General features: G+C 42.2%; 1 protein-coding gene across 2 annotated transcripts in view; it reads left to right on the top strand.

Annotated features, from left to right (window-relative positions):
- Positions 1-19,175, top strand: part of LOC126259214 (peptidoglycan-recognition protein LA-like) — a 204,333-nt gene that overhangs the window by 164,570 nt on the left and 20,588 nt on the right. Inside the window, exon 3 of one of the 2 annotated variants that reach the window (XR_007546484.1) lies at positions 9,934-13,732. The exons of the other annotated variant lie outside the window; for it this stretch is intronic. The gene's annotated coding sequence lies outside the window, so the exon portion shown is untranslated. The remainder of the gene's footprint in view (positions 1-9,933; positions 13,733-19,175) is intronic. 2 annotated transcript variants of the gene reach the window in all.

The raw sequence follows: 19,175 nt of genomic DNA, 5'->3' as shown, positions 1-19,175 counted from the left end.
CAGACTTTTGTGGTGGAAAATGTAACATTTATTTAACTGAAATGTATATATCAGAAACGTTGAGAAACATTTCACTATCTGGTAGGTGCTCCACGTTCACATATTACTGGCTCATGTCTTAGAGGCATGCTGTTAACAAGTCTCCGAACATTTTCTTGTGGAATTTTTGCCCGCTCTTCAGTAACCTGCATGTTTTCAAGAGTCTGAGGTGCTACAGGACGCGCCCGAAGTTGTGTGCCCAGCATATCCCATAAAAGCTCTACATGACTGTGGTCGGGATAGTCTAATTTTCGAATCGCGAGGTCCTGTAACGTTCCCACGGTGGTTGTTGCTGAATGCGCTCTTGTTGGAGGATAAAGTAGGACCCATTACAGCTGCAGAGGACATAGCAGGACCTAGCACAATCTCGTTGATGTACCTTTGAGCATTAAGTCGGCCTCGGAATATCCGAAGGTCCGAACGGTCATCAATTGTGATGCCACTCCACACCACGACACACACACACCCAGATATGTCTTTCCTGGACTGCTGCTTGATTATAACGTTCACCACGCCGATCAGATACAAGTACACGTCCACTGCACCTTGTAAGACGAAACAATACATTGCGCCAGTGACGCAGATGCCAGTGCCTATGTTGCTCAGAAGATTGAAGTCGGTCTTCCACGTGTGGAACAGTTAATCGACGGATATGGTGATGACGTTTTCTTAGTCTTAAACCGTCCTGTTCGAGTCTGTTGTGTATTGTTTGGTCACTGGAGGGAACAACTAACCACATATCGGCCGTTTCTGATCGATGTTTTTGTGTTTCCCTCTTGACCTGGCTTTCTTGTGTTTGTGCCAGTTTGACTAAACCTTTTCCAAACCATTCCAACAAGAGATGAAGCCACAATAAGAGACACTGCATGAATAGTACAATCTTCCTGCAGAAAAGTCACTGCCTGAACACGTTCTGCGTCAGTCATCTGCCTCATAATGACCGATGAGACGTACACAAAGAGTATAGAGAAGTATTCGTTACTTATACGCACTGGATGGCAGAGTGAGACATTGTTCGTCCACTTCATTCTCACGCATAGCATCATATATTTGAATACTGACACTAAGCCATGGCTCTCAAACGTATTGCTGAGGATTGGTCTCATTATTAAAACACGTTAGCAGACTAAGGGCAATAGTATATATCTTAATCACGAATTACGTACACAATACACTCTATCAAATTCCTGTCTCTCTAATTATTTTGAGCAGTGTATCCATCTTCATTCACTGCTGCTTTCCTAATTATAAACAAATCAAAAAAAGTTTTCCATCACCTCGGTGCCGAGAGTTCCGAAACCTGTACGGATAATTGGAGTAGAGATCAACATAAACATCGTTTCCGCCATTTTTATTGTCCATGAAAACCTCACATTGCATGTTGTACCACCATACAGCGAGACCTTAGAGGTGGTGGCCCAGATTGCTGTACATACTGGTACCTCTGGTACCCAGTAGCACCTCCTTTTGCATCGATGCTTGCCTGTATTCGTCGTGGCACACTATCTACAAGTTCATCAAGGCACTGTTGGTCCAGCTTGTCTCACTCCTCAAGGGCGATTCGGCGTAGATCCCTCAGAGTGTTTGGAGGGTCACTTCATTCTTAAACAGCCCTTTTCAATCTATCCCAGGCATGTCCAGTAGGTTTCATGTCTGGATAACATGCTGGCCACTCTAGCCAGGCGATGTCGTTATCCTGAAGGAAGTCATTCACAAGCTGTGCACGATGGAGGTGCGAATTGTCGTCCATGAAGACGAATGTCTCACCAATATTCTGCCGATATGGTTGCACTATCGGTCGGAGGATGGCATTCACGTATCGTACAGCCGTAATGACACCTTCGATGATCTCGTACGTCGGCCCGACGTAATGCCATCCAAAAACAGCAGGGAACCTCCACCTTGCTGCACTCGCTGGACAGTGTGCCTAAGGTATTCAACCTGACCGGGTTGCCTCCAACACGTCTCCGACGATTGTTTGGTTGATGGCATATGCGATACTCATCAGTGAAGAGAACGTGATACCAATCCTGAGCGGTCCATTCGGCATGTTGTTGGGCCCATGTACCATGTTGCATGGTATCGTCGTTGCAAAGATGGACCTCGCCATGGACGTCGGGAATGAAGTTGCGCGTCATGTAGCCTACTGCGCACAGTTTGAGTCGTAACAGGGTGTCCTGTGGCTGCACAAAAAGCATTATTCAACATGGTGGCGTTGCTGTCAGGGTTCCTCCGAGCCATAATCGGTAGGTAGCGGTCATGCACTGCAGTAGTAGCCCTTGGGCGGCGTGAGCGAGGCGTGTCGTCGATCGTACCTGTCTCTCTGTATCTCCTCCACGTCCGAACAACATCGATTTGGTTCACTCTATGACGTCTGGACACTTCTCCTGTTGAGAGCCCTTTCTGACACAAAGTAACAATGCGGACGCGATCGAACTGCGGTATTGACTGTCTAGACATGGTTGAACTACAGGCAACACGAACCGTGTACCTCCTTCCTGGTGGAATGACTGGAACTGATTGGCTGTTGGACCCCCCCCCCCCCCCTTTCACCTGTGTAAAAGGCGCTGCCCATTCACAGTTGTTTAGATCTTTGGGCGGGTTTAGTGACATCTCTGAACAGTCAAAGGACTGTGTCTGCGATACAGTATCGACAGTCAACTTCTATCTTCAGGAGTTCTACGAACTGCGGTGATGCAAAACTTTTGTTGCTGTGTGTACATGAAACTTTTTCTTTTGTGTTCGCCTCACCACTATCTTCCATTAAAGTTAATATCTACATGCACGAGAGGAACTGTAACCTTAAATATGAATGTAAATTTTATTATGTGAATTTAAATTTACATTTTAATGTTTTATCCTTTGTCATGTTTAGGTATGAATATTTTTAAAAATAATTTTTAACACACATTGTTGTTATTTTCTGTGAATAACATTTTTCTTCTTAATAACCATAGATATGTCTGTGTGTGACTACTTCTTTGACTACTACTTTTGTCCAAAAACATTTTTTACCGTATCTCACTTTCGCTTCCAATGTACCTCTTTGGTGGTCGTGCTGCCTATGAAGCAGGACAGTTCTTTAAGATATCATACGTAATGAAATTAGTATAAATTTGAAAAATATGTAGAAATCAGCCAACCGGTTGTATAGGTTTTCTATATACCTTGACCAGGTTTCGTCACCTCTAAGGGTGACTTCATCAGAAGGTAAGGTAATTTCATGTTCTTCATGTAATTACCTCATGAAAAGGTGAGGTAATTACATGTACTTCATGTAATTACCTTACCTTCTGATGAAGTCACCCTTAGAGGTGACGAAACCTGGCCAAGGTATATAGAAAACCTATGCAACCGGTTGGCTAACTTTTACATATTTTTCAAATTTGTGTATACGGTTGCTGCAAACGTCAGCCATGTTCAAAATTGAACTTAGTATAACACGAGGAATATCTTTCTTTGTATGTCCATCGCAAATACGCTTTGAAGCTGTAGTTTTGCAAGAAGTATTGTACACATCATAGCTCACTGTCAACATATCACTCTCAGGGTTGCTCATACTGTCGCCCAGAAGAACGCAAACATGTTTTAAAAATTCCGACAAGTAAAGATAATTATCTCTTGGACGTGATGTATAAGGGGTGTTCCGTAAGTAGTACAGCACAAATTCTTCTGAAAGCAGGTTGGTTTTATTCAGGATTCTAATACACCATATTATTTCCTACTCTTTTGGCTTCAGAGCCATATTTTTCGACATAATCTCCGTTCAGTGTGACGGCCTTAGTGGGAGGGCCTGAAAGCCCACATGCTACCACTCTACTGGTCGATGTTGAAGCCAGAGCCTTGCTGCATCAATAACCTCCCGGTCATGCACGTGCTGGTTCCTGTGGAGGGCATCCTTCATTGGGTCAGACAGATGGAAGCCGGAAGGAACGACATCCGGACTGTAGGACCGATGGAGGCGAACAGTCCTACGCAGTTTTGTGAGCTCCTAACGGGTGCGCATGCTTGTGTGGGACCTTGCGTCAGGGGTTCAAATGGTTCAAAAGGCTGTAAGCACTATGGGACTTAACATCTGAGGTCTTCAGTCTCCTAGAATTAGAACCACTTAAACCTAACTGACCTAAGGACATCACACACATCCATGCCCGAGGCAGGATTCAAACCTGCGACCGTAGCTGCAGTGCGGTTTCGGACTGAAGCGCGTGGAACCGCTCGACCACAGCGGCCGGCCAGTCATGAGAAGAAGAAGGGGTTCTTCTGAATTTTTGTGCCGACATGCACGCTGAAGTCGTTTCTTCAATTTGAGCATAGCACAATAGACTTTGATTGTTGGATCATGAGGGACGATATCAAACGGAATAACCCTTTCAGAGTTTCAGAAGAGCGTCCCTATGGCCCTACCGGTTGAGGGTGCCGCTTTAAACTTGCTTTCGGAGGAGAGGTGATGTGGTCCCACACCAAGTACTGCTGTTTTGTTTCTGGTTACAAGAGATGAATCTGTGTTACATCGCCTGCGAAGTTGTTCGACAAAAAATTGTCACGATTAACCTCGTAACTCGCAAACAATTCCGCACAGATGGTCCTTGGTTGCTCTTTATGGTGTTCTGTTACGCGGTGAGGACCCAGCGGCTACACACCGTCTAGTACCCCAACAGGTGGACGAGCGCGTCAGCACTGCCAACTGAGGCGTCCAGTTGTCGAATTACGTCGAATGAGAGTGTCCGGACGTTCAAACACTGCAGAAGTCACAGCTGTGTGCTGCCGGCTGGCACGCGGGGGATCGGACAGGCGCGGCGATCGTATACGGTATGTGTTTGCTGGTTCGCGTGGCTGTGTCGTGAATATTTCATGTTTAAAACAGAACCTGGATGTGAGTCATCTCGAATTACACGTTGTGGCCAGCCTTCCTACATCAAAACCGAATCCCTACGTGCAATGAATCCAACGGATATACACAACGCTTTGAGAGAGGTGTGTGTGGGGAATAGTGTAATGGATCGTAGCACAGTATCACAGTGCGAGAATGAGATTTTCACTCTGCAGCGGAGTGTGCGCTGATATGAAACTTCCTGGCAGATTAAAACTGTGTGCCCGACCGAGACTCGAACTCGGGACCTTTGCCTTTCGCGGGCAAGTGCTCTACCATCTGAGCTACCAAAGCACGACACACGCCCGGTTCTCACAGCTTTGCTTCTGCCAGTATCTCGTCTCCTACCTTCCAAACTTTACAGAAGCTCTCCTGCGAACCTTGCTCCGATGGTAGAGCACTTGCCCGCGAGAGGCAAAGGCCCCGAGTTCGAGTCTCGGTCGGGCACACAGTTTTAATCTGCCAGGAAGTTTCATATCAGCGCACACTCCGCTGCAGAGTGAAAATCTCATTCTGGAAACATCCCCCAGGCTGTGGCTAAGCCATGTCTCCGCAGTATCCTTTCTTTCCGGAGTGCTAGTTCTGTAAGGTTCGCAAGAGAGCTTCTGTAAAGTTTGGAAGGTAGGAGACGAGATACTGGCAGAAGTAAAGCTGTGAGGACGGGGCGTGAGTCGTGCTTGGGTAGCTCAGATGGTACAGCACTCGCCCGCGAAAGGCAAAGGTCCCGAGTTCGATTCTCGGCCGGGCACACAGTTTTAATCTGCCAGGAAGTTTAGTATCACAGTGGTCTGGTCGTTTCGGTGAAGATCGGATACGCACTGACTACAACCCAATAAGTGGAAGGCCATAACTGCAACAGACAGCATCTCTGAACTTATTGTTAATGAGGTTTTGACAGAGGATCGACGAAAAAAATGTGAAGAAGTTGCATATGAGACCGGAATATCTGTCACTTCACTTCACCAAATGATGACTGAAAAGTTAAAGATGATAAAAATTGCTGGCAGGTGGGTTCCGCATGATCTGGGCGAAGACAAGAAAGCAGGTCGTAAGAGAATCGCAGGAGAATTGCTTCAGCGTTATCGAAGAGAAGGAGAACAGCTTCTGAAGAAGATTGTAGCACTTGATGAGATCTGGATTGGATATTTTGAGCCGGAACTGAAGTCTCAGTGGTCACAATGGAAAAGTTCCACTTTCCACCCCCGGAAATATTCCACCGCCATCAATGGAAGGTAGGACTGAATGAGGTCACAGCTGCAGACAGAATGCCCCAGGGGACGTCTGTGAATGCGAATGTCGTGTGACTAGGGCCTCCCGTCGGGTAGACCGTTCGCCGGGTGCAAGTCTTTCAATTTGACGCCACTTCGGCGACTTGCGCGTTGATGGGGATGAAATGATGATGATTAGGACAACACAACACCCAGTCCCTGAGTGGATAAAAATCTCCGACCCAGCCGGGAATCGAACCCGGGACCTTAAGATTGACATTCTGTCGCGCTGACCACTTTTTTCCTTTTTAAAATTTAATTAATTTATTTTTTAAGTAAGAAAAAATATGGTAAAGGTGATTCGAAGCTCAGACTGAGACTTCAACGCTACTCATTTTTTTTCCAATACCAGGCTTACAATCTTTGCTGACATACATTTTGTTATACTACCGCATAAACAGTGTCTACAATGTCTAAATGTTGACAAATAGTGGCTAATTAGAAAATTAATTAAGTAAGGAAATGAATAAAACTAAAAATGTCCAAATGAAAAAGACATGAAGACATCGGGGATAGTACAAATGCAAAAGAAACATACTCCTCTAGCAATTAAATGAAATTCGTGTCGGGGCAACACCTGCTCACGACCCGACGTTCGATAGAGCAAGAGAGCCATCTATCGACCCGTTCTCCAGACGTTGGTATAAGACTGGGTCGTCTTCTCGAAATTAACTAAGGGTCCGTAAGTGTGATCGATGTCTATCTCGGCTTCTTCGTCTATCTCATCTCTCACCCGTCACACCCCATCTGGCCGGCGGGTCGGTAAAGGTAAGTCGCAGGTAATTAGCGAAGTCTTGCCTATATTTCTTATGCTGTTGCAGCTTCGTGTGTCCATCCAGGAGAAAGTGCCAAACATCCATTTTGTCATTTTCCGATTCGTTATAGACGCAGCCCACAACAATTCCCCGTACCCATGTCACTGCATTGGTTTTTTTGGAACGGAAAAAAAAATTTCCCGTAACAGACTAGCAAGAAGGCTTAAGAAGAAGAGACTTGAGAAGCTAATTGATTTTATAAATGGATTTGATTGAAAGAGAAAGGCAAAAGATCAGCCATTGTGTAATTTCAGAAGGAATTTATCAGAAGAATGCACAAGTATATCAAAATACTTGTTTTACTTCCGCGTATCACTACATATTTATGTGAAGCAGGATTTTATTACCATGCTGCAAAAACACATAAAAACGCACCACCAGATATTAGAAATGAATTTTCTGCTACTGTACCTGATATAAAATGATTTGTAATTTGTAAATCACGATTAGTAATTTGTAAATCACATAAGCCACTAAAAACTATTTCATTCTGTTGTTATGTGTTAAGGAAAAAATAAAATCATTGCTAAATACATTTGTAGTAAATGATAATTTTCTTATTAATTAGAAAAATGTATTATGATTTCTGTGTCATTAGTTATCACTTCAAATTGAAATAATCACTAAATGCACTTGGGCTATTTGGACAGCAAGGAACGACCGGTCGCGAAATGGAAACCACGGTAATAATCACAACTGATTTATTTGCGACAGATAGCTACACCTTCCAGCTACTTCTCGACACAGTCGCCGCTGCGACTTAGACATCTGTCGTAGCGTTGAACCAACTTTCCAATACGCTCGTCATAGAAGACAGTTTCCTGTGATTTCCGACAATTTTCTGCCTTGGACTGCAGCTCTCTGTTTGTGCCAAAATGTTGTCTTTGCAACCAGCTTTTCATTTGAGCAGCGATGAAACTCGGAGGGAACCAGATCAGGACTGTATGGTGGGCAATCAAATACTTACTATCGAAAACGCTGCAGGAGCGTCGTCATTGCCCGTGCAGTGTGCGGCCAAGAACTCTCATGAAGAAGGAAATGCATGGCAGCTATGTTATGTGGGGTTGCATGAAATCAGGCGAACTATTTTGGAAGACACCCATACCTCGTGTGAGACAGTATCTTCTAGGCATCTTTGCGCGCTCAGAATTAAGAAGAGTGATGTGATGCTATCCATAGTCATACTGGAGACCCTGCCCAACACACCTGTGGAAAGCTACTGTGGATGTTCACTGTAGTTTACATTCCGCGACCGATCGTTCCTTGCCTTTCTGAATATCCGTCATAATACAATTTGCCCATTTTTAAAAAGTGTTATTATTTTAGAAGCCTTCAAAATAAGCAAGGTGATCTACCAGAGTACCAGGATTCTCGAAGTGTTCCGTCAAAGGAAAATTTTGGGAAGCCCTGATTTAGTACACTTCATGCTAATTTGATGTTTGTTGCACACGCCTCTCACGGTGCTGCAATTTTGATCGCGAGTGACGTAGTCACGCCACATGTCATGTAGCCGGTAGTGATAATGCACTGAGGTGACAAAAGCCATGGGATGCCTCGTAATATCGTTTCGGATCTCCTTTTGCCCAGCATTTTGCAGCAGCTCAATGTGCTTTGGACTCAACAAGTCGTTGGATGTCCGCTGTAGAAGACTTGACCGATGCTGCCTCCATAGCCGTCCATAATTACGAAAGCGCTGCTAGTGCAGGGTTCTGTGCATGAACTGACCTCTCGGTTATGCCTCATAAAAGTTCGATGGGATGCCGGAATGGCGATCTGTGTAGTCAGGTCATTCACTCGAAATGTCTGGATTGTTCTTCAAACCAATAGCGAACAATTGTGGCACAGTGATATGCCGCACTGTTATCCATAAAAATTCTATCGATCTTTGGGTGCATGAAGTCATGAATGGCTGCAAATGGCCTCCAAGTAGCTGAATATAACAATTTTTAGTCAGTGATCGGTTCAAAGGGACCGGAGGACCCAGTCCATTCCATGGGAACACAGCCTACACCATTATGGAGTCACTACCAGCCGGCCGTGGTGGCCGAGCGGTTCTAGGCGCTTCAGTCTGGAACCGAGCGACCGCTACGGTCTCAGGTTCGAATCCTGCCTCGGGTATGGATGTGTGTGACGTCCTTAGTTTGGTTAGGTTTAAGTTGTTCTACGTTCTAGGGGACTGATGACCACAGATGTTAAGTCCCATAGTGCTCAGAGCCATTTGAACCATAGTCACTACCAGCTCGCAAAGTGTGTTGTTGAGAAGTTGAGTCCATGGCTTCGTGGGGTCTCGAACCCTCCCATCAGCTCTGAAATCGCGGCTGATCTGAGCAAACCACGTTTTCCACTGGTCTAGGGTCCAACCAGTATGGCCATGAGCCTACAAGAGGCTGTTGGCAAAGGCACATAGTGTCGTTGGTCTGCTGCCACAACCTGTTAACGACAAATTTCGCCATAAGCCTCGATTGATCTCTTTGGTTAGTTCATGAAGTGTTGCTTGTTTGTTAGCACTGACATCTATAAGCAAATGCCGCTGCTTTCGGTCGTTAAGTGAAGGCCGTTGGCCACTTCGCTGTCCGTGGTGAGACGTAATTGTCGTCACACTCTTGACACTGTGGATCTCGGAATATTGAATTTCATAACGTTTTCCAAACAGGAATGTCCCCTATATCTCATTCCAGCTACCATTCCATGTTCAAAGTCTGTTAATACTGGTCGTGCAGCCCTAATCTTGTCGGGCTCATTTTGCATGAATCACTGGAGTACAAATGGCAGCTCCACCAATGCAAGACCCTTTCACACCTTGTGTACGCGACACTATGGACATCTGTATGTGCGCATATCGCTATCTGGTGACTGTGACATCCGTGTAAATAGTGTATTTCGTTTCGCTCACAGAATGAGCCCCTCAGACGTCACACAGCATATGTTTATTTGATTGCAGTGCCTCCGCCGAACCCGGAACTGGTGCTGAAGAACGGACAGCGTATCGTACCCAGGTCCCTGTGGAGCAGTGACGTGCCGCCCAATTTCAGAATCCCTCTGCACCATCCGATACCGTATGTGGTCATCGGACACACGGCGGGCACGGCCTGCAAAGGGGAAGAGGAGTGTTTCATCCTACTGCGCGCATACCGGGACGAGCACTACGCCAAGTGGGAGCAGCCCGACATCTCGTACAACTTCCTCATAGACGTGGAGGGCAACATCTACGAGGGCCGCGGCTGGGGCACCACTAACAACTACGACAGGGAGTGGGTGCTGCGCTGCAACCTGGCCGTCACCTTCATGGGCAACTTCGTGCACCACAAGGCGACGGAGGCGATGGCGCGCTCGCTGCAGCTGCTGCTGGAGCTGGGCGTGTCTCTGGGCAAGCTGGACAGCGAGTACCGGCTGCTGGCGCACAATCAGGTGGCCAGCACTCTCAGCCCGGGGCCCAACGTGCTCAAGCTCATCGAGAGCTGGCCGCACCGCTGCTTGAAGCTCTGCAGCGCCGGCATGCAGTGCATCCGAGCAAACTCGACGGAAGTGAGCACGACAGCACTGAGCACCAGCGAAAGTAGAGAAAGTTGAACTGCAGCAAGCGAATGTGCGCTGGAAGTAGCACGTCTGTGGTACCAGACCTATTCCTCGAATTCTGTGTGCCGGACTTTTTCTGGTGTTGCAAGTGAACCTCTAAGAACGGTCTGATTGGTGAACCTCACATTCGACATATAATTTGACTAATACCTTGATTTATTCAGCATAGTCGCAGTACACCCAGTGAAACAGTTCATAACCTGTCCACGCCGAGTCAGAGTCACTGCATCCCAAAACTGAACAAGGTAATCTCACCAAAACGTCCAGGGAGCCAAAGCCAAGACGTTGCACTCAGTACTGAAGCCCTCCACTGTAGTAACAGGGTACGCATCCAATCCACAGGTTGTTGTTGTTGTGGTCTTCAGTCCTGAGACTGGTTTGATGCAGCTCTCCATGCTACCCTATCCTGTGCAAATTTCATCATCTCCCAGTACCTACTGCAACCTACATCCTTCTGAATCTGCTTAGTGTATTCATCTCTTGGTCACTCTCTACGATTTTTACCCTCCACGCTGCCCTCCAATGCTAAATTTGTGATCCCTTGATGCCTCAGAACATGTCCTACCAACCGGTCCCTTCTTCTCGTCAAGTTGTGCCACAAACTCCTCTTCTCCCCAATTCTATTCAATACCTCCTCATTAGTTACGGGATCTACCCACCTAATCTTCAGCATTCTTCTGTAGCACCACATTTCGAAAGCTTCTATTATCTTCCTGTCCAAGCTATTTATCGTCCATGTTTCACTTCCATACATGGCTACACTCCATACAAATACTTTCACAGGTATCGGCAAGTTTTCACGATCACTGCAGCCGTTGTCACTATCAGCTTGATGATCTGAAGTGATGTAACGAACCCTACCTCTGCCATGCACCGTAGTTGAGGCCACCGACAGGGGTACTGGAACCGCGTCCTAACGCATACTGCGGTATCTGTCAGTGAATGTGCTTTGTCTACGTCGTTATACGAGTCACTTTTGGGCCCTGACATACGAATCTTGAACATCTGGGAAGTGGAGGGAAAGAGGAGGAAGTCTGAATATCGAACGAGAAGATGTCGTTTGAACATGATCAACAGCACAACGCACTTGCCTTGGTATTTTGCACAAATTCAGCAATATCAGAGTATAGTGTCACGTTATAAATACACTCTTCCTGATTGCAAAGCTTCGAGCAAATCTTAAAGCACGAGAAACAAATTTCGTAGAAAAATGGATGTGCTTCACAACTGGTTTTTTACGTTATTGTGAGGAAGGGACTTTTACTTGCATTTTCTTCTTTCAATGAATGTCTTTTTTCCATTTTTTAAAAAAGGACTATGGATTTTATTTAAATATAGCTTTTGTTGGGAAATTATATTGCTTATGGCTCATTTTACTTCCTAGTCTGACATACTGCGAATAAAATTTCTACTGCATGATGGCCCAGGTGAGCAGAAATAGACTGAACTTATTTGAACAACTGTTTTTTGGCACATCAAAATTACGTATCGTGCAAAAAAATCTGAGGTTATATCCCATATTTTTGGTAACATGCCCGTGACTCCATAGACATTTAGAGATACCTGAAGTGCACCAAGAAGAGCTGCCCTGAGAATGAAGCAAAAAACTTTTAGAGCGTTTGTTTACTGTGAACTGAAAGTAGACAATTGTATTCTTTTACAATAATTTATAAACAAGAAGTTAATTAGTTAGCTGTAAATCTTTCGTTTCGTTGTTCTTAAAATGACAAAAGTTAGTACATTTGAAGGAAACAGTCTAAGTGGTTTTTAACAGCCTAAAATGTGAAAACTTATGTTCCTAAGCACGGAAAGTAACCTACAATGTTATTGTTTCTTTCCTTATTCATTGTTCAGCCTTACAGCGTCGAGAAGGTTATTTTAATATCTTCAAACCTCAGCAGCGTAAGAGAAAGCAATTTTTCAAGGTACGAAATGTTGGCTATTGAGAGCTCTTTTCGACGAAGCTAATTTTGTACCATATTCTCACTGAAAATGGTGACGATGACTTCCTTGCCTTCAGGTAGCACGAGAATGTATACAATGTGTGGTTCACCATTCAGTTCCTTTGTCTAAATTTCGCACACACTGTTTCCTACAAAAATGGCTAGCAACACGTATGTGAGAGACAGACGCTCTATTTAGTGACTCTGCATTGCTTTGTCTGTGATATTAATTGATAGTAAACTGCATAAGTTTTGAAAATAATGACACAGTGGAGAAGATATATGGAAAAATAAACACTCGCGAATTTTATTTCTTGTCTGGGAATTACGAGCTTACGTGTGGCAGTGGCACTAATGTGAGACTAATGTGCATCTGATTTCAAACTGTGACTGTGTTAGAGCATCAATAGTGTGAAAGTTCGTCGCTGTGGTGTGTATTGTGCATGAGCAAGTAGCGTAGGACAATCAGAACTGGGCTAAGAAGAAGGAGCCGTCTCTCAGCAGCTTCTTCTCTTTCGTTCATACTATACTCCTGTCTCACCTTTGATATAATTCTTGTGTGATCTCTGTAGCGTACAAAAACGTTCTAAAAGTGTGAACAGTGTGATTTGAAAGTTGCATCACATTCCAGTCATTAAATTTTTCTCCAGTTAATAATCATTCATAAATATGAGCGTTTATTAAACAACTTCTGTAAGATTATATTTCTCAGATGTTTGTAAAAAACCGAAAACTGCAAATGGACAGGGATTCCTTTCCCATTGGAATCCTCCATTGTACTTATAATCAAGGAAGAAGTTCAAAAAGAGTGTCGAACTGTAATGACCTACTTGAACTAAACAACGGTATTCAGTGCTTTCTGTGACTGAAATTTATTTAAAATAAAAACAATCAATAAAACCGAAGTTTATAATTGCATAGCCAGATGCAGTGTTTCTTTATCCTACGGCAAGTATAGTGTTCAAATATGTACATGATACATCTCTCACTGCCACCGCTCAAGTTATTTCCCCACGTTGAAGTTCATTACATATTAACTAATCATCCAAAATTATGTTAATAGATTCATCAATTTTTAAGAAATATCGGAGTGTTAGGCACAATAAATTAAAATAACTTGTGCTTCTGTGTTACATGACATGAAAAATACAGCACACACATTTGATTTTATATGTGGTATAAAATAATTGATCACTGCTGGGCAGTCAAGTAAGTCTGCTGGTAAGTATATTTTCCTTGAAGAATAAATGCGGTTTCACAAACCTTTTTCACTGATTAGTACGTAAGTCCCTATCTGGAGTTCGTTACATCTTATGTACCTTATGTTTTTGGATCCTTATCACAATAGCAAAATTGCATTACCTAACATAATAAAACGTTTCACAAACAGCTGACGAAATTTCAGAATCGTAGATAGCGCTCTAGTTGTGACTTCTCTGTGTCAATACTTCACATGAGTTACCTAACTAGTTTTTGGAACGTGCAGTAAATATTTTCTGCTTCAGATAGTGTTCACGTGAAGTTAGAAACATTACAGATAAAATAAAATAATTATTCTCAGTTTTAATCGAGAGACAAGATACTGCTATTATTTCGATAGGACGATCTTAAAATCATTCGTTTTATGAAGTAAGATCGAAAACGGGAGTCTTCTTCATCACAATCTTCGCAATATCCGGCATACTTAGTGAAAAAGTCTGTTGCTTAATATTTACTCGTCAAAGTCAACAAGACACGGGGGTTATTTGCGATTAACTAATCATGTCATTCAAAAATTAACCATACCGCTTCCAAGTACTATTACAACTAAATTTGTGAATCAAGTTTCAGTACTAATGGTTGGACACTGTGGAAATCTTCATCTATACCTAACCATTATTTTAGATTTACTTTCTTTTAAGGAGAGCTGCAATTCTGACCACGCCCTTCTACATTTCCATACAATCAGCTGCGACACCTCAAACCACCCATCTTCTGTAGACAATCACCGAGAAATATGTTAATACTGCTGAAACACTCTGATAAAGTTTTTTGGCAGATTTACTAAGGTGAGTTTCATGTATACAATTCAACATCGGTCTGAAATACAATTTATTACTATACAGTGGTATGAAAAACTATTTATAATTAGACCTTTAACGGTTGGTTTACTATGAATTTTAAAAGCGTGATTTTGACTCAACGTTTTTATTCTAAGACCAAGAAAATTGATACCTTCAGCTGCCTCAAGTGCAACGGTGAATTTGATGTGGTGGCATATTACTCATGGTATTTGGAAATGATTCTAATTCATTTGCTTTATCATTGAACATGACGATTGTGCCCTCAACATACATTTGCTAATAAATCAGTTTAGCTTTTAAAGGGTATTGGCACTAAAAAATTTATTTTTCAGATGGATAATGTAAATATCAGATAAACGGACTTCCACAATGCTTTCCATTTTTTAAATCGTCTGACTGTATACACATTTTTCTTGTTGAATAAGATATAGTTTTGCTGTATAATCGATTCTTATATTTCTAAGAGTAAACGTAAGTCTATCTGGATAAGTTATTCGTTTCTTGGTAAATTGCATCTAATTATTTCCATAGACCATAAATTTGTGTACAGGTTTACAGTGCTTAAGGATGGAAATCGGACATTGTCTGGTTTGTGCACGTTAGTGCTGTCGTTAATATCCTCTCAGGGATTTCTGATAGGTAAGTTGTTTCCATAGGTGTAAAATTTCTGAGAAATGTTTAAGCTACTTACAGAAGTAATATCCATCATTGTTCCTTGAATTAGCAGTGGGATGTATTGGACACTAAGGTTTATGAATTTTTGGCTGAAATCTTAGTTTAGGTGTTAAGGGTTTCGTGATTGGCTATCTTGGCCATCAGCATCTGATAAATGGTGGCTGGAACTCTTAATTTATTTCCTAAGCTGAGCTTGATATTTAGATGTGAGTTCAGTGCCCAGACCTTTTATATTAGTTTCAAGAAAGAGCAGTAAGAGTTTAGTGCTGTAATCTTCTTCATTCATGACTAATGCAGTGGTACATTCATCTGCCTTTACAACAAGGTCTTTACTACCTGTAAGTTTTTTTATTTACGCCAGTGGGTATTTTTAATCAGTTTTCCCAGAGTTATTTGTTGATATAGATTTATTGATTTTTTTTTTCTTTTTTGCTATTGAGCTCATCACAGTATTTTACTCACTTTGGCTTAGGTTAGCTGTGGCACTTGCAACTTTCTTTATATTCTTGTCATTGGGTTTAGGTGCAATGTTATGTTTGAGAACTTTATTCAGTAAATAAAGTTCTCCGTTTTGAAAGAAAATGATGGTAGAGTTTATTAATATATCGTAGAATTCAAGACTTGAAGTGTTGAGGGTTTCATTAGAACAATGTAGTAATTCTGATGTAGATGAACATTCTTTTCATGTCTTGTGTAGATGATTAGCTGTTGTTCGCTTATCTGTCTATTGATGTTCCATAAGGTTTGAAGAAGTGTGTAGGACACATCTAATTATTGAGTTCAAGATGCAGTTTAGAATGTCTTTTTGCTTGTGGAGGTAATTGGTTTCAGTTCTGAACCGCATTATTTCGCACTTGGTAATCTATGGACATTTACTCTGGCTTTTAACGTTAACTTTGATGTAGATATTGATTACATTAAAACTATTGTGGCCGTGTCAAAGATTTTAGCTTAAATTATCTTCATATATCTTCTCTCTGCAATTTTTATTCATACTGGATCTTATGAACTCTTTGCCATTGACGGTTGTTGGGCAATAACACAACCAGTGATAAATATCTTTAAATTGCTTTATTGTTAAGGTAAAAGTATTTTGCTCTTATTAACATGTTGCACTTGTCAAGTATTTTCTTTACTTAGTTTAGATCTTTGCTCAATACGAAATTAATAATATCTCTGCGTTATAAACAAAAACATCTAATGTAAAGCATATGTGTGAAACTCAGACTGACGTGCAGAATATTAGAAATTGTATTTTACGTGCCACAGTGTTTTGTTTCGACTACATGTGCTATTTGTTGTTCAACAGCTTTCTCATTGTCTGGGAAAAAGATATGGACCATGGCATTCCAAAGTGCTGTCCACTGGACCATATTTAAGCATATATAAGTGCTTCATCTCATTACTAAATAAATCCAGCCAAATTAGCCAGTTTTTATTACCAAAACAACATAAAAATAACGCTAAATATTGAAATATTCTTGTGCAGCGATTTACTCCAGGACGAATTGTCCTATTTCCGATACATAAACAGCACCTACATCCATCCTTGTAATGTTTCTATGGCTGGTGAAGTATCATTGAAAACAAGGGCAAAGTTGTACAATCCAGTGTCATCAGTCAACTGAAATTTCGACGGCTGTGTCGTGCCCTTATACGTGTAGTGTAGCACATATTTTCAGGACAATGTGCCCATTGTTGTCCTATACAAAAAACTGGCCACTTGGTCTTGGCTCCTTACGTAAACTGGTGTAATTTATGACCCTAATATAAACAAACTGCTCATCTGTGCTTTGGTTATGGGTACACAGATAAAATTTATGACAGAATGCTCTTAGCCCAATCCCAATTACCATGATTTATGACACAAAATGGCCTTATTTATATCTGTGCAATTAAATTAACATATTTTATGACCCGAGAAATTGCCACCTCTTTCCCTCCACACTTCTCTAGGCATGTTGTGTAATGTACGAATGTCAGGTCAGGTGGAATTATCTTAACTAATATAACTTTTAACCAAAAATTATGTCAGATATTTGGCACCACAATTGATGTGCAGTAATCATTTTAGAATTTGTGTTTTGCAGTTTTCAGCAGAGTATTGTGCCCAGTGGTATTTTCAGCAATCACTCCTACACATTGCTGCCTTGTACTGATATTTACAGTTTGGGGTCTATTTGTTACAGTTTAGGGGCAATTTTCTCTAAATATTCTGAATACCCATTTTTAATTATCATCATTTAAAGACACAGTCATATTAATGCGAGACCTTAAATGTCTTAACAGTTACCAGCTTAGTGCAACAGATACACTTTTGCTATGCACCAAATCTAGTTTTTCACTGTAAGGACCTTATCACATATTATTAGTATGTTGAAATCAATGTCACTATCAAGCTCTCTTAGAGGATTCTAATGGTATAAGATTATACCAGAGGTGAGTAGACCTGATTTGTGAGAGTAGCTGATAATGGTTGCTCAAAAAAGCGGAAACTGTGTGGACTAATTTCTTGGAATTCGTGTCCAGTTGGGAGAACTGACGGGAACCCACAACTGAACAATGTTTAGTATTTATAGCATCGTACAAGTGCATCCAGTCGCCGAGCGGTTCTAGGCGCTACGGTCGCCTGCCTCGGGCATGGATGTGTGTGACGTTCTTAGGTTAGTTAGGTTTAAGTAGTTCTAAGTTCTAGGGGACTGATGACCTTAGCAGTTAAGTCCCATTGAACCATTTGAACCATTTTTTTCAGTTTCTTGAGGTTTAAATAACGATAAGCCACAAAACGGCCTCTCGGAATAGCTCATGACTACTACTGAAACTGATGAAACTGAAACAGAAACGTAATTCGTGTTGTCTTGGTGCTTCTCGCCCCACATATCGCATATCACATCATCCAAGTAGGAACACGAGTGTCTCGCCAATTAGCGTCAGATCGCGCGACCGCTACTGCAGCATGTCGAATCGCATATTGCATCGTCTCAGTGTGTGCCGCACCTAATCCGTGCCACCTCAGACAACTTCAGACCGCCAACAGGTGTAACAGTTTGTTTAGCGCTGACGTACCAGAAATCGACAGCTCTCACGAGAAACTAGCCAGAGGACACAGCCTTCTGGTACCCTCCGTCTTCGGTCCGTATCGGGCAAAAATGTAGCCTGTCAAACACCTTGAGATACTCGGGAGGTGTAGGTGAGACAGTGTTGAAGAAAGGAAAATCTCAACAAGACACCCAGGAAAGACGGCCAGACGTGAGAGACATAGCACTCCACATCTGGAACGTACTACTGACACAACACAAAATACCCAGGCGTGTATCTAGAAAAATAGACACACTTAAAGTACACGCTTGTGGACGCTGCAGTTCTTATTTCCGTACTTGCTAATAAAAACTGGAGAGGAATACCCTCCTTATGCAATAAACAGTTTTTTAGTTTTGTTTCAGCACTTTTTGTGCTCATTTGCTTTATTCATTTATTTCCTTTCTAAAAAGCTGTTGTTACATATCAACCTCTTGTGTGGGCTATATAAAGGTTTGACACAGAAGTATTTACTTTTGTAAAAGAAGCAAATATTTAGTGTGAATAATTTTACATTAGTTTGCAGACAGGAGAGAGTTTAGACGTGTATCACTGAGATGAGGCTGCCTATGTTTTTGGTTTACTATGTGTCTAAAGATTTCGGTTTTATTGTAAATTTTGAAATAAATTTCATATGAAAATTTTTAATATACCTCATATGAAACTGTTGGTTGTGTATACCGGTAACTTTAAATCTACAATACAATATGCAGCTTGTCATCTGCAAACAGCAAAACGTTTGTAGGGTTCCGTGATTCAGTTGGTAACAAGTGAACTCAAATAGGATCACTTCGTTGTCCGTGTGTCTCTCTGTCTGTGCGACTGTTAACATCCGTTTTCTCAGGAAC

Source organism: Schistocerca nitens, chromosome 5 (genome assembly GCF_023898315.1).
Source record: "Schistocerca nitens isolate TAMUIC-IGC-003100 chromosome 5, iqSchNite1.1, whole genome shotgun sequence".
In the NCBI taxonomy this organism is placed as follows: Eukaryota; Metazoa; Arthropoda; class Insecta; order Orthoptera; family Acrididae; genus Schistocerca; species Schistocerca nitens.
This window is presented reverse-complemented; position numbering and strand designations above follow the sequence as displayed.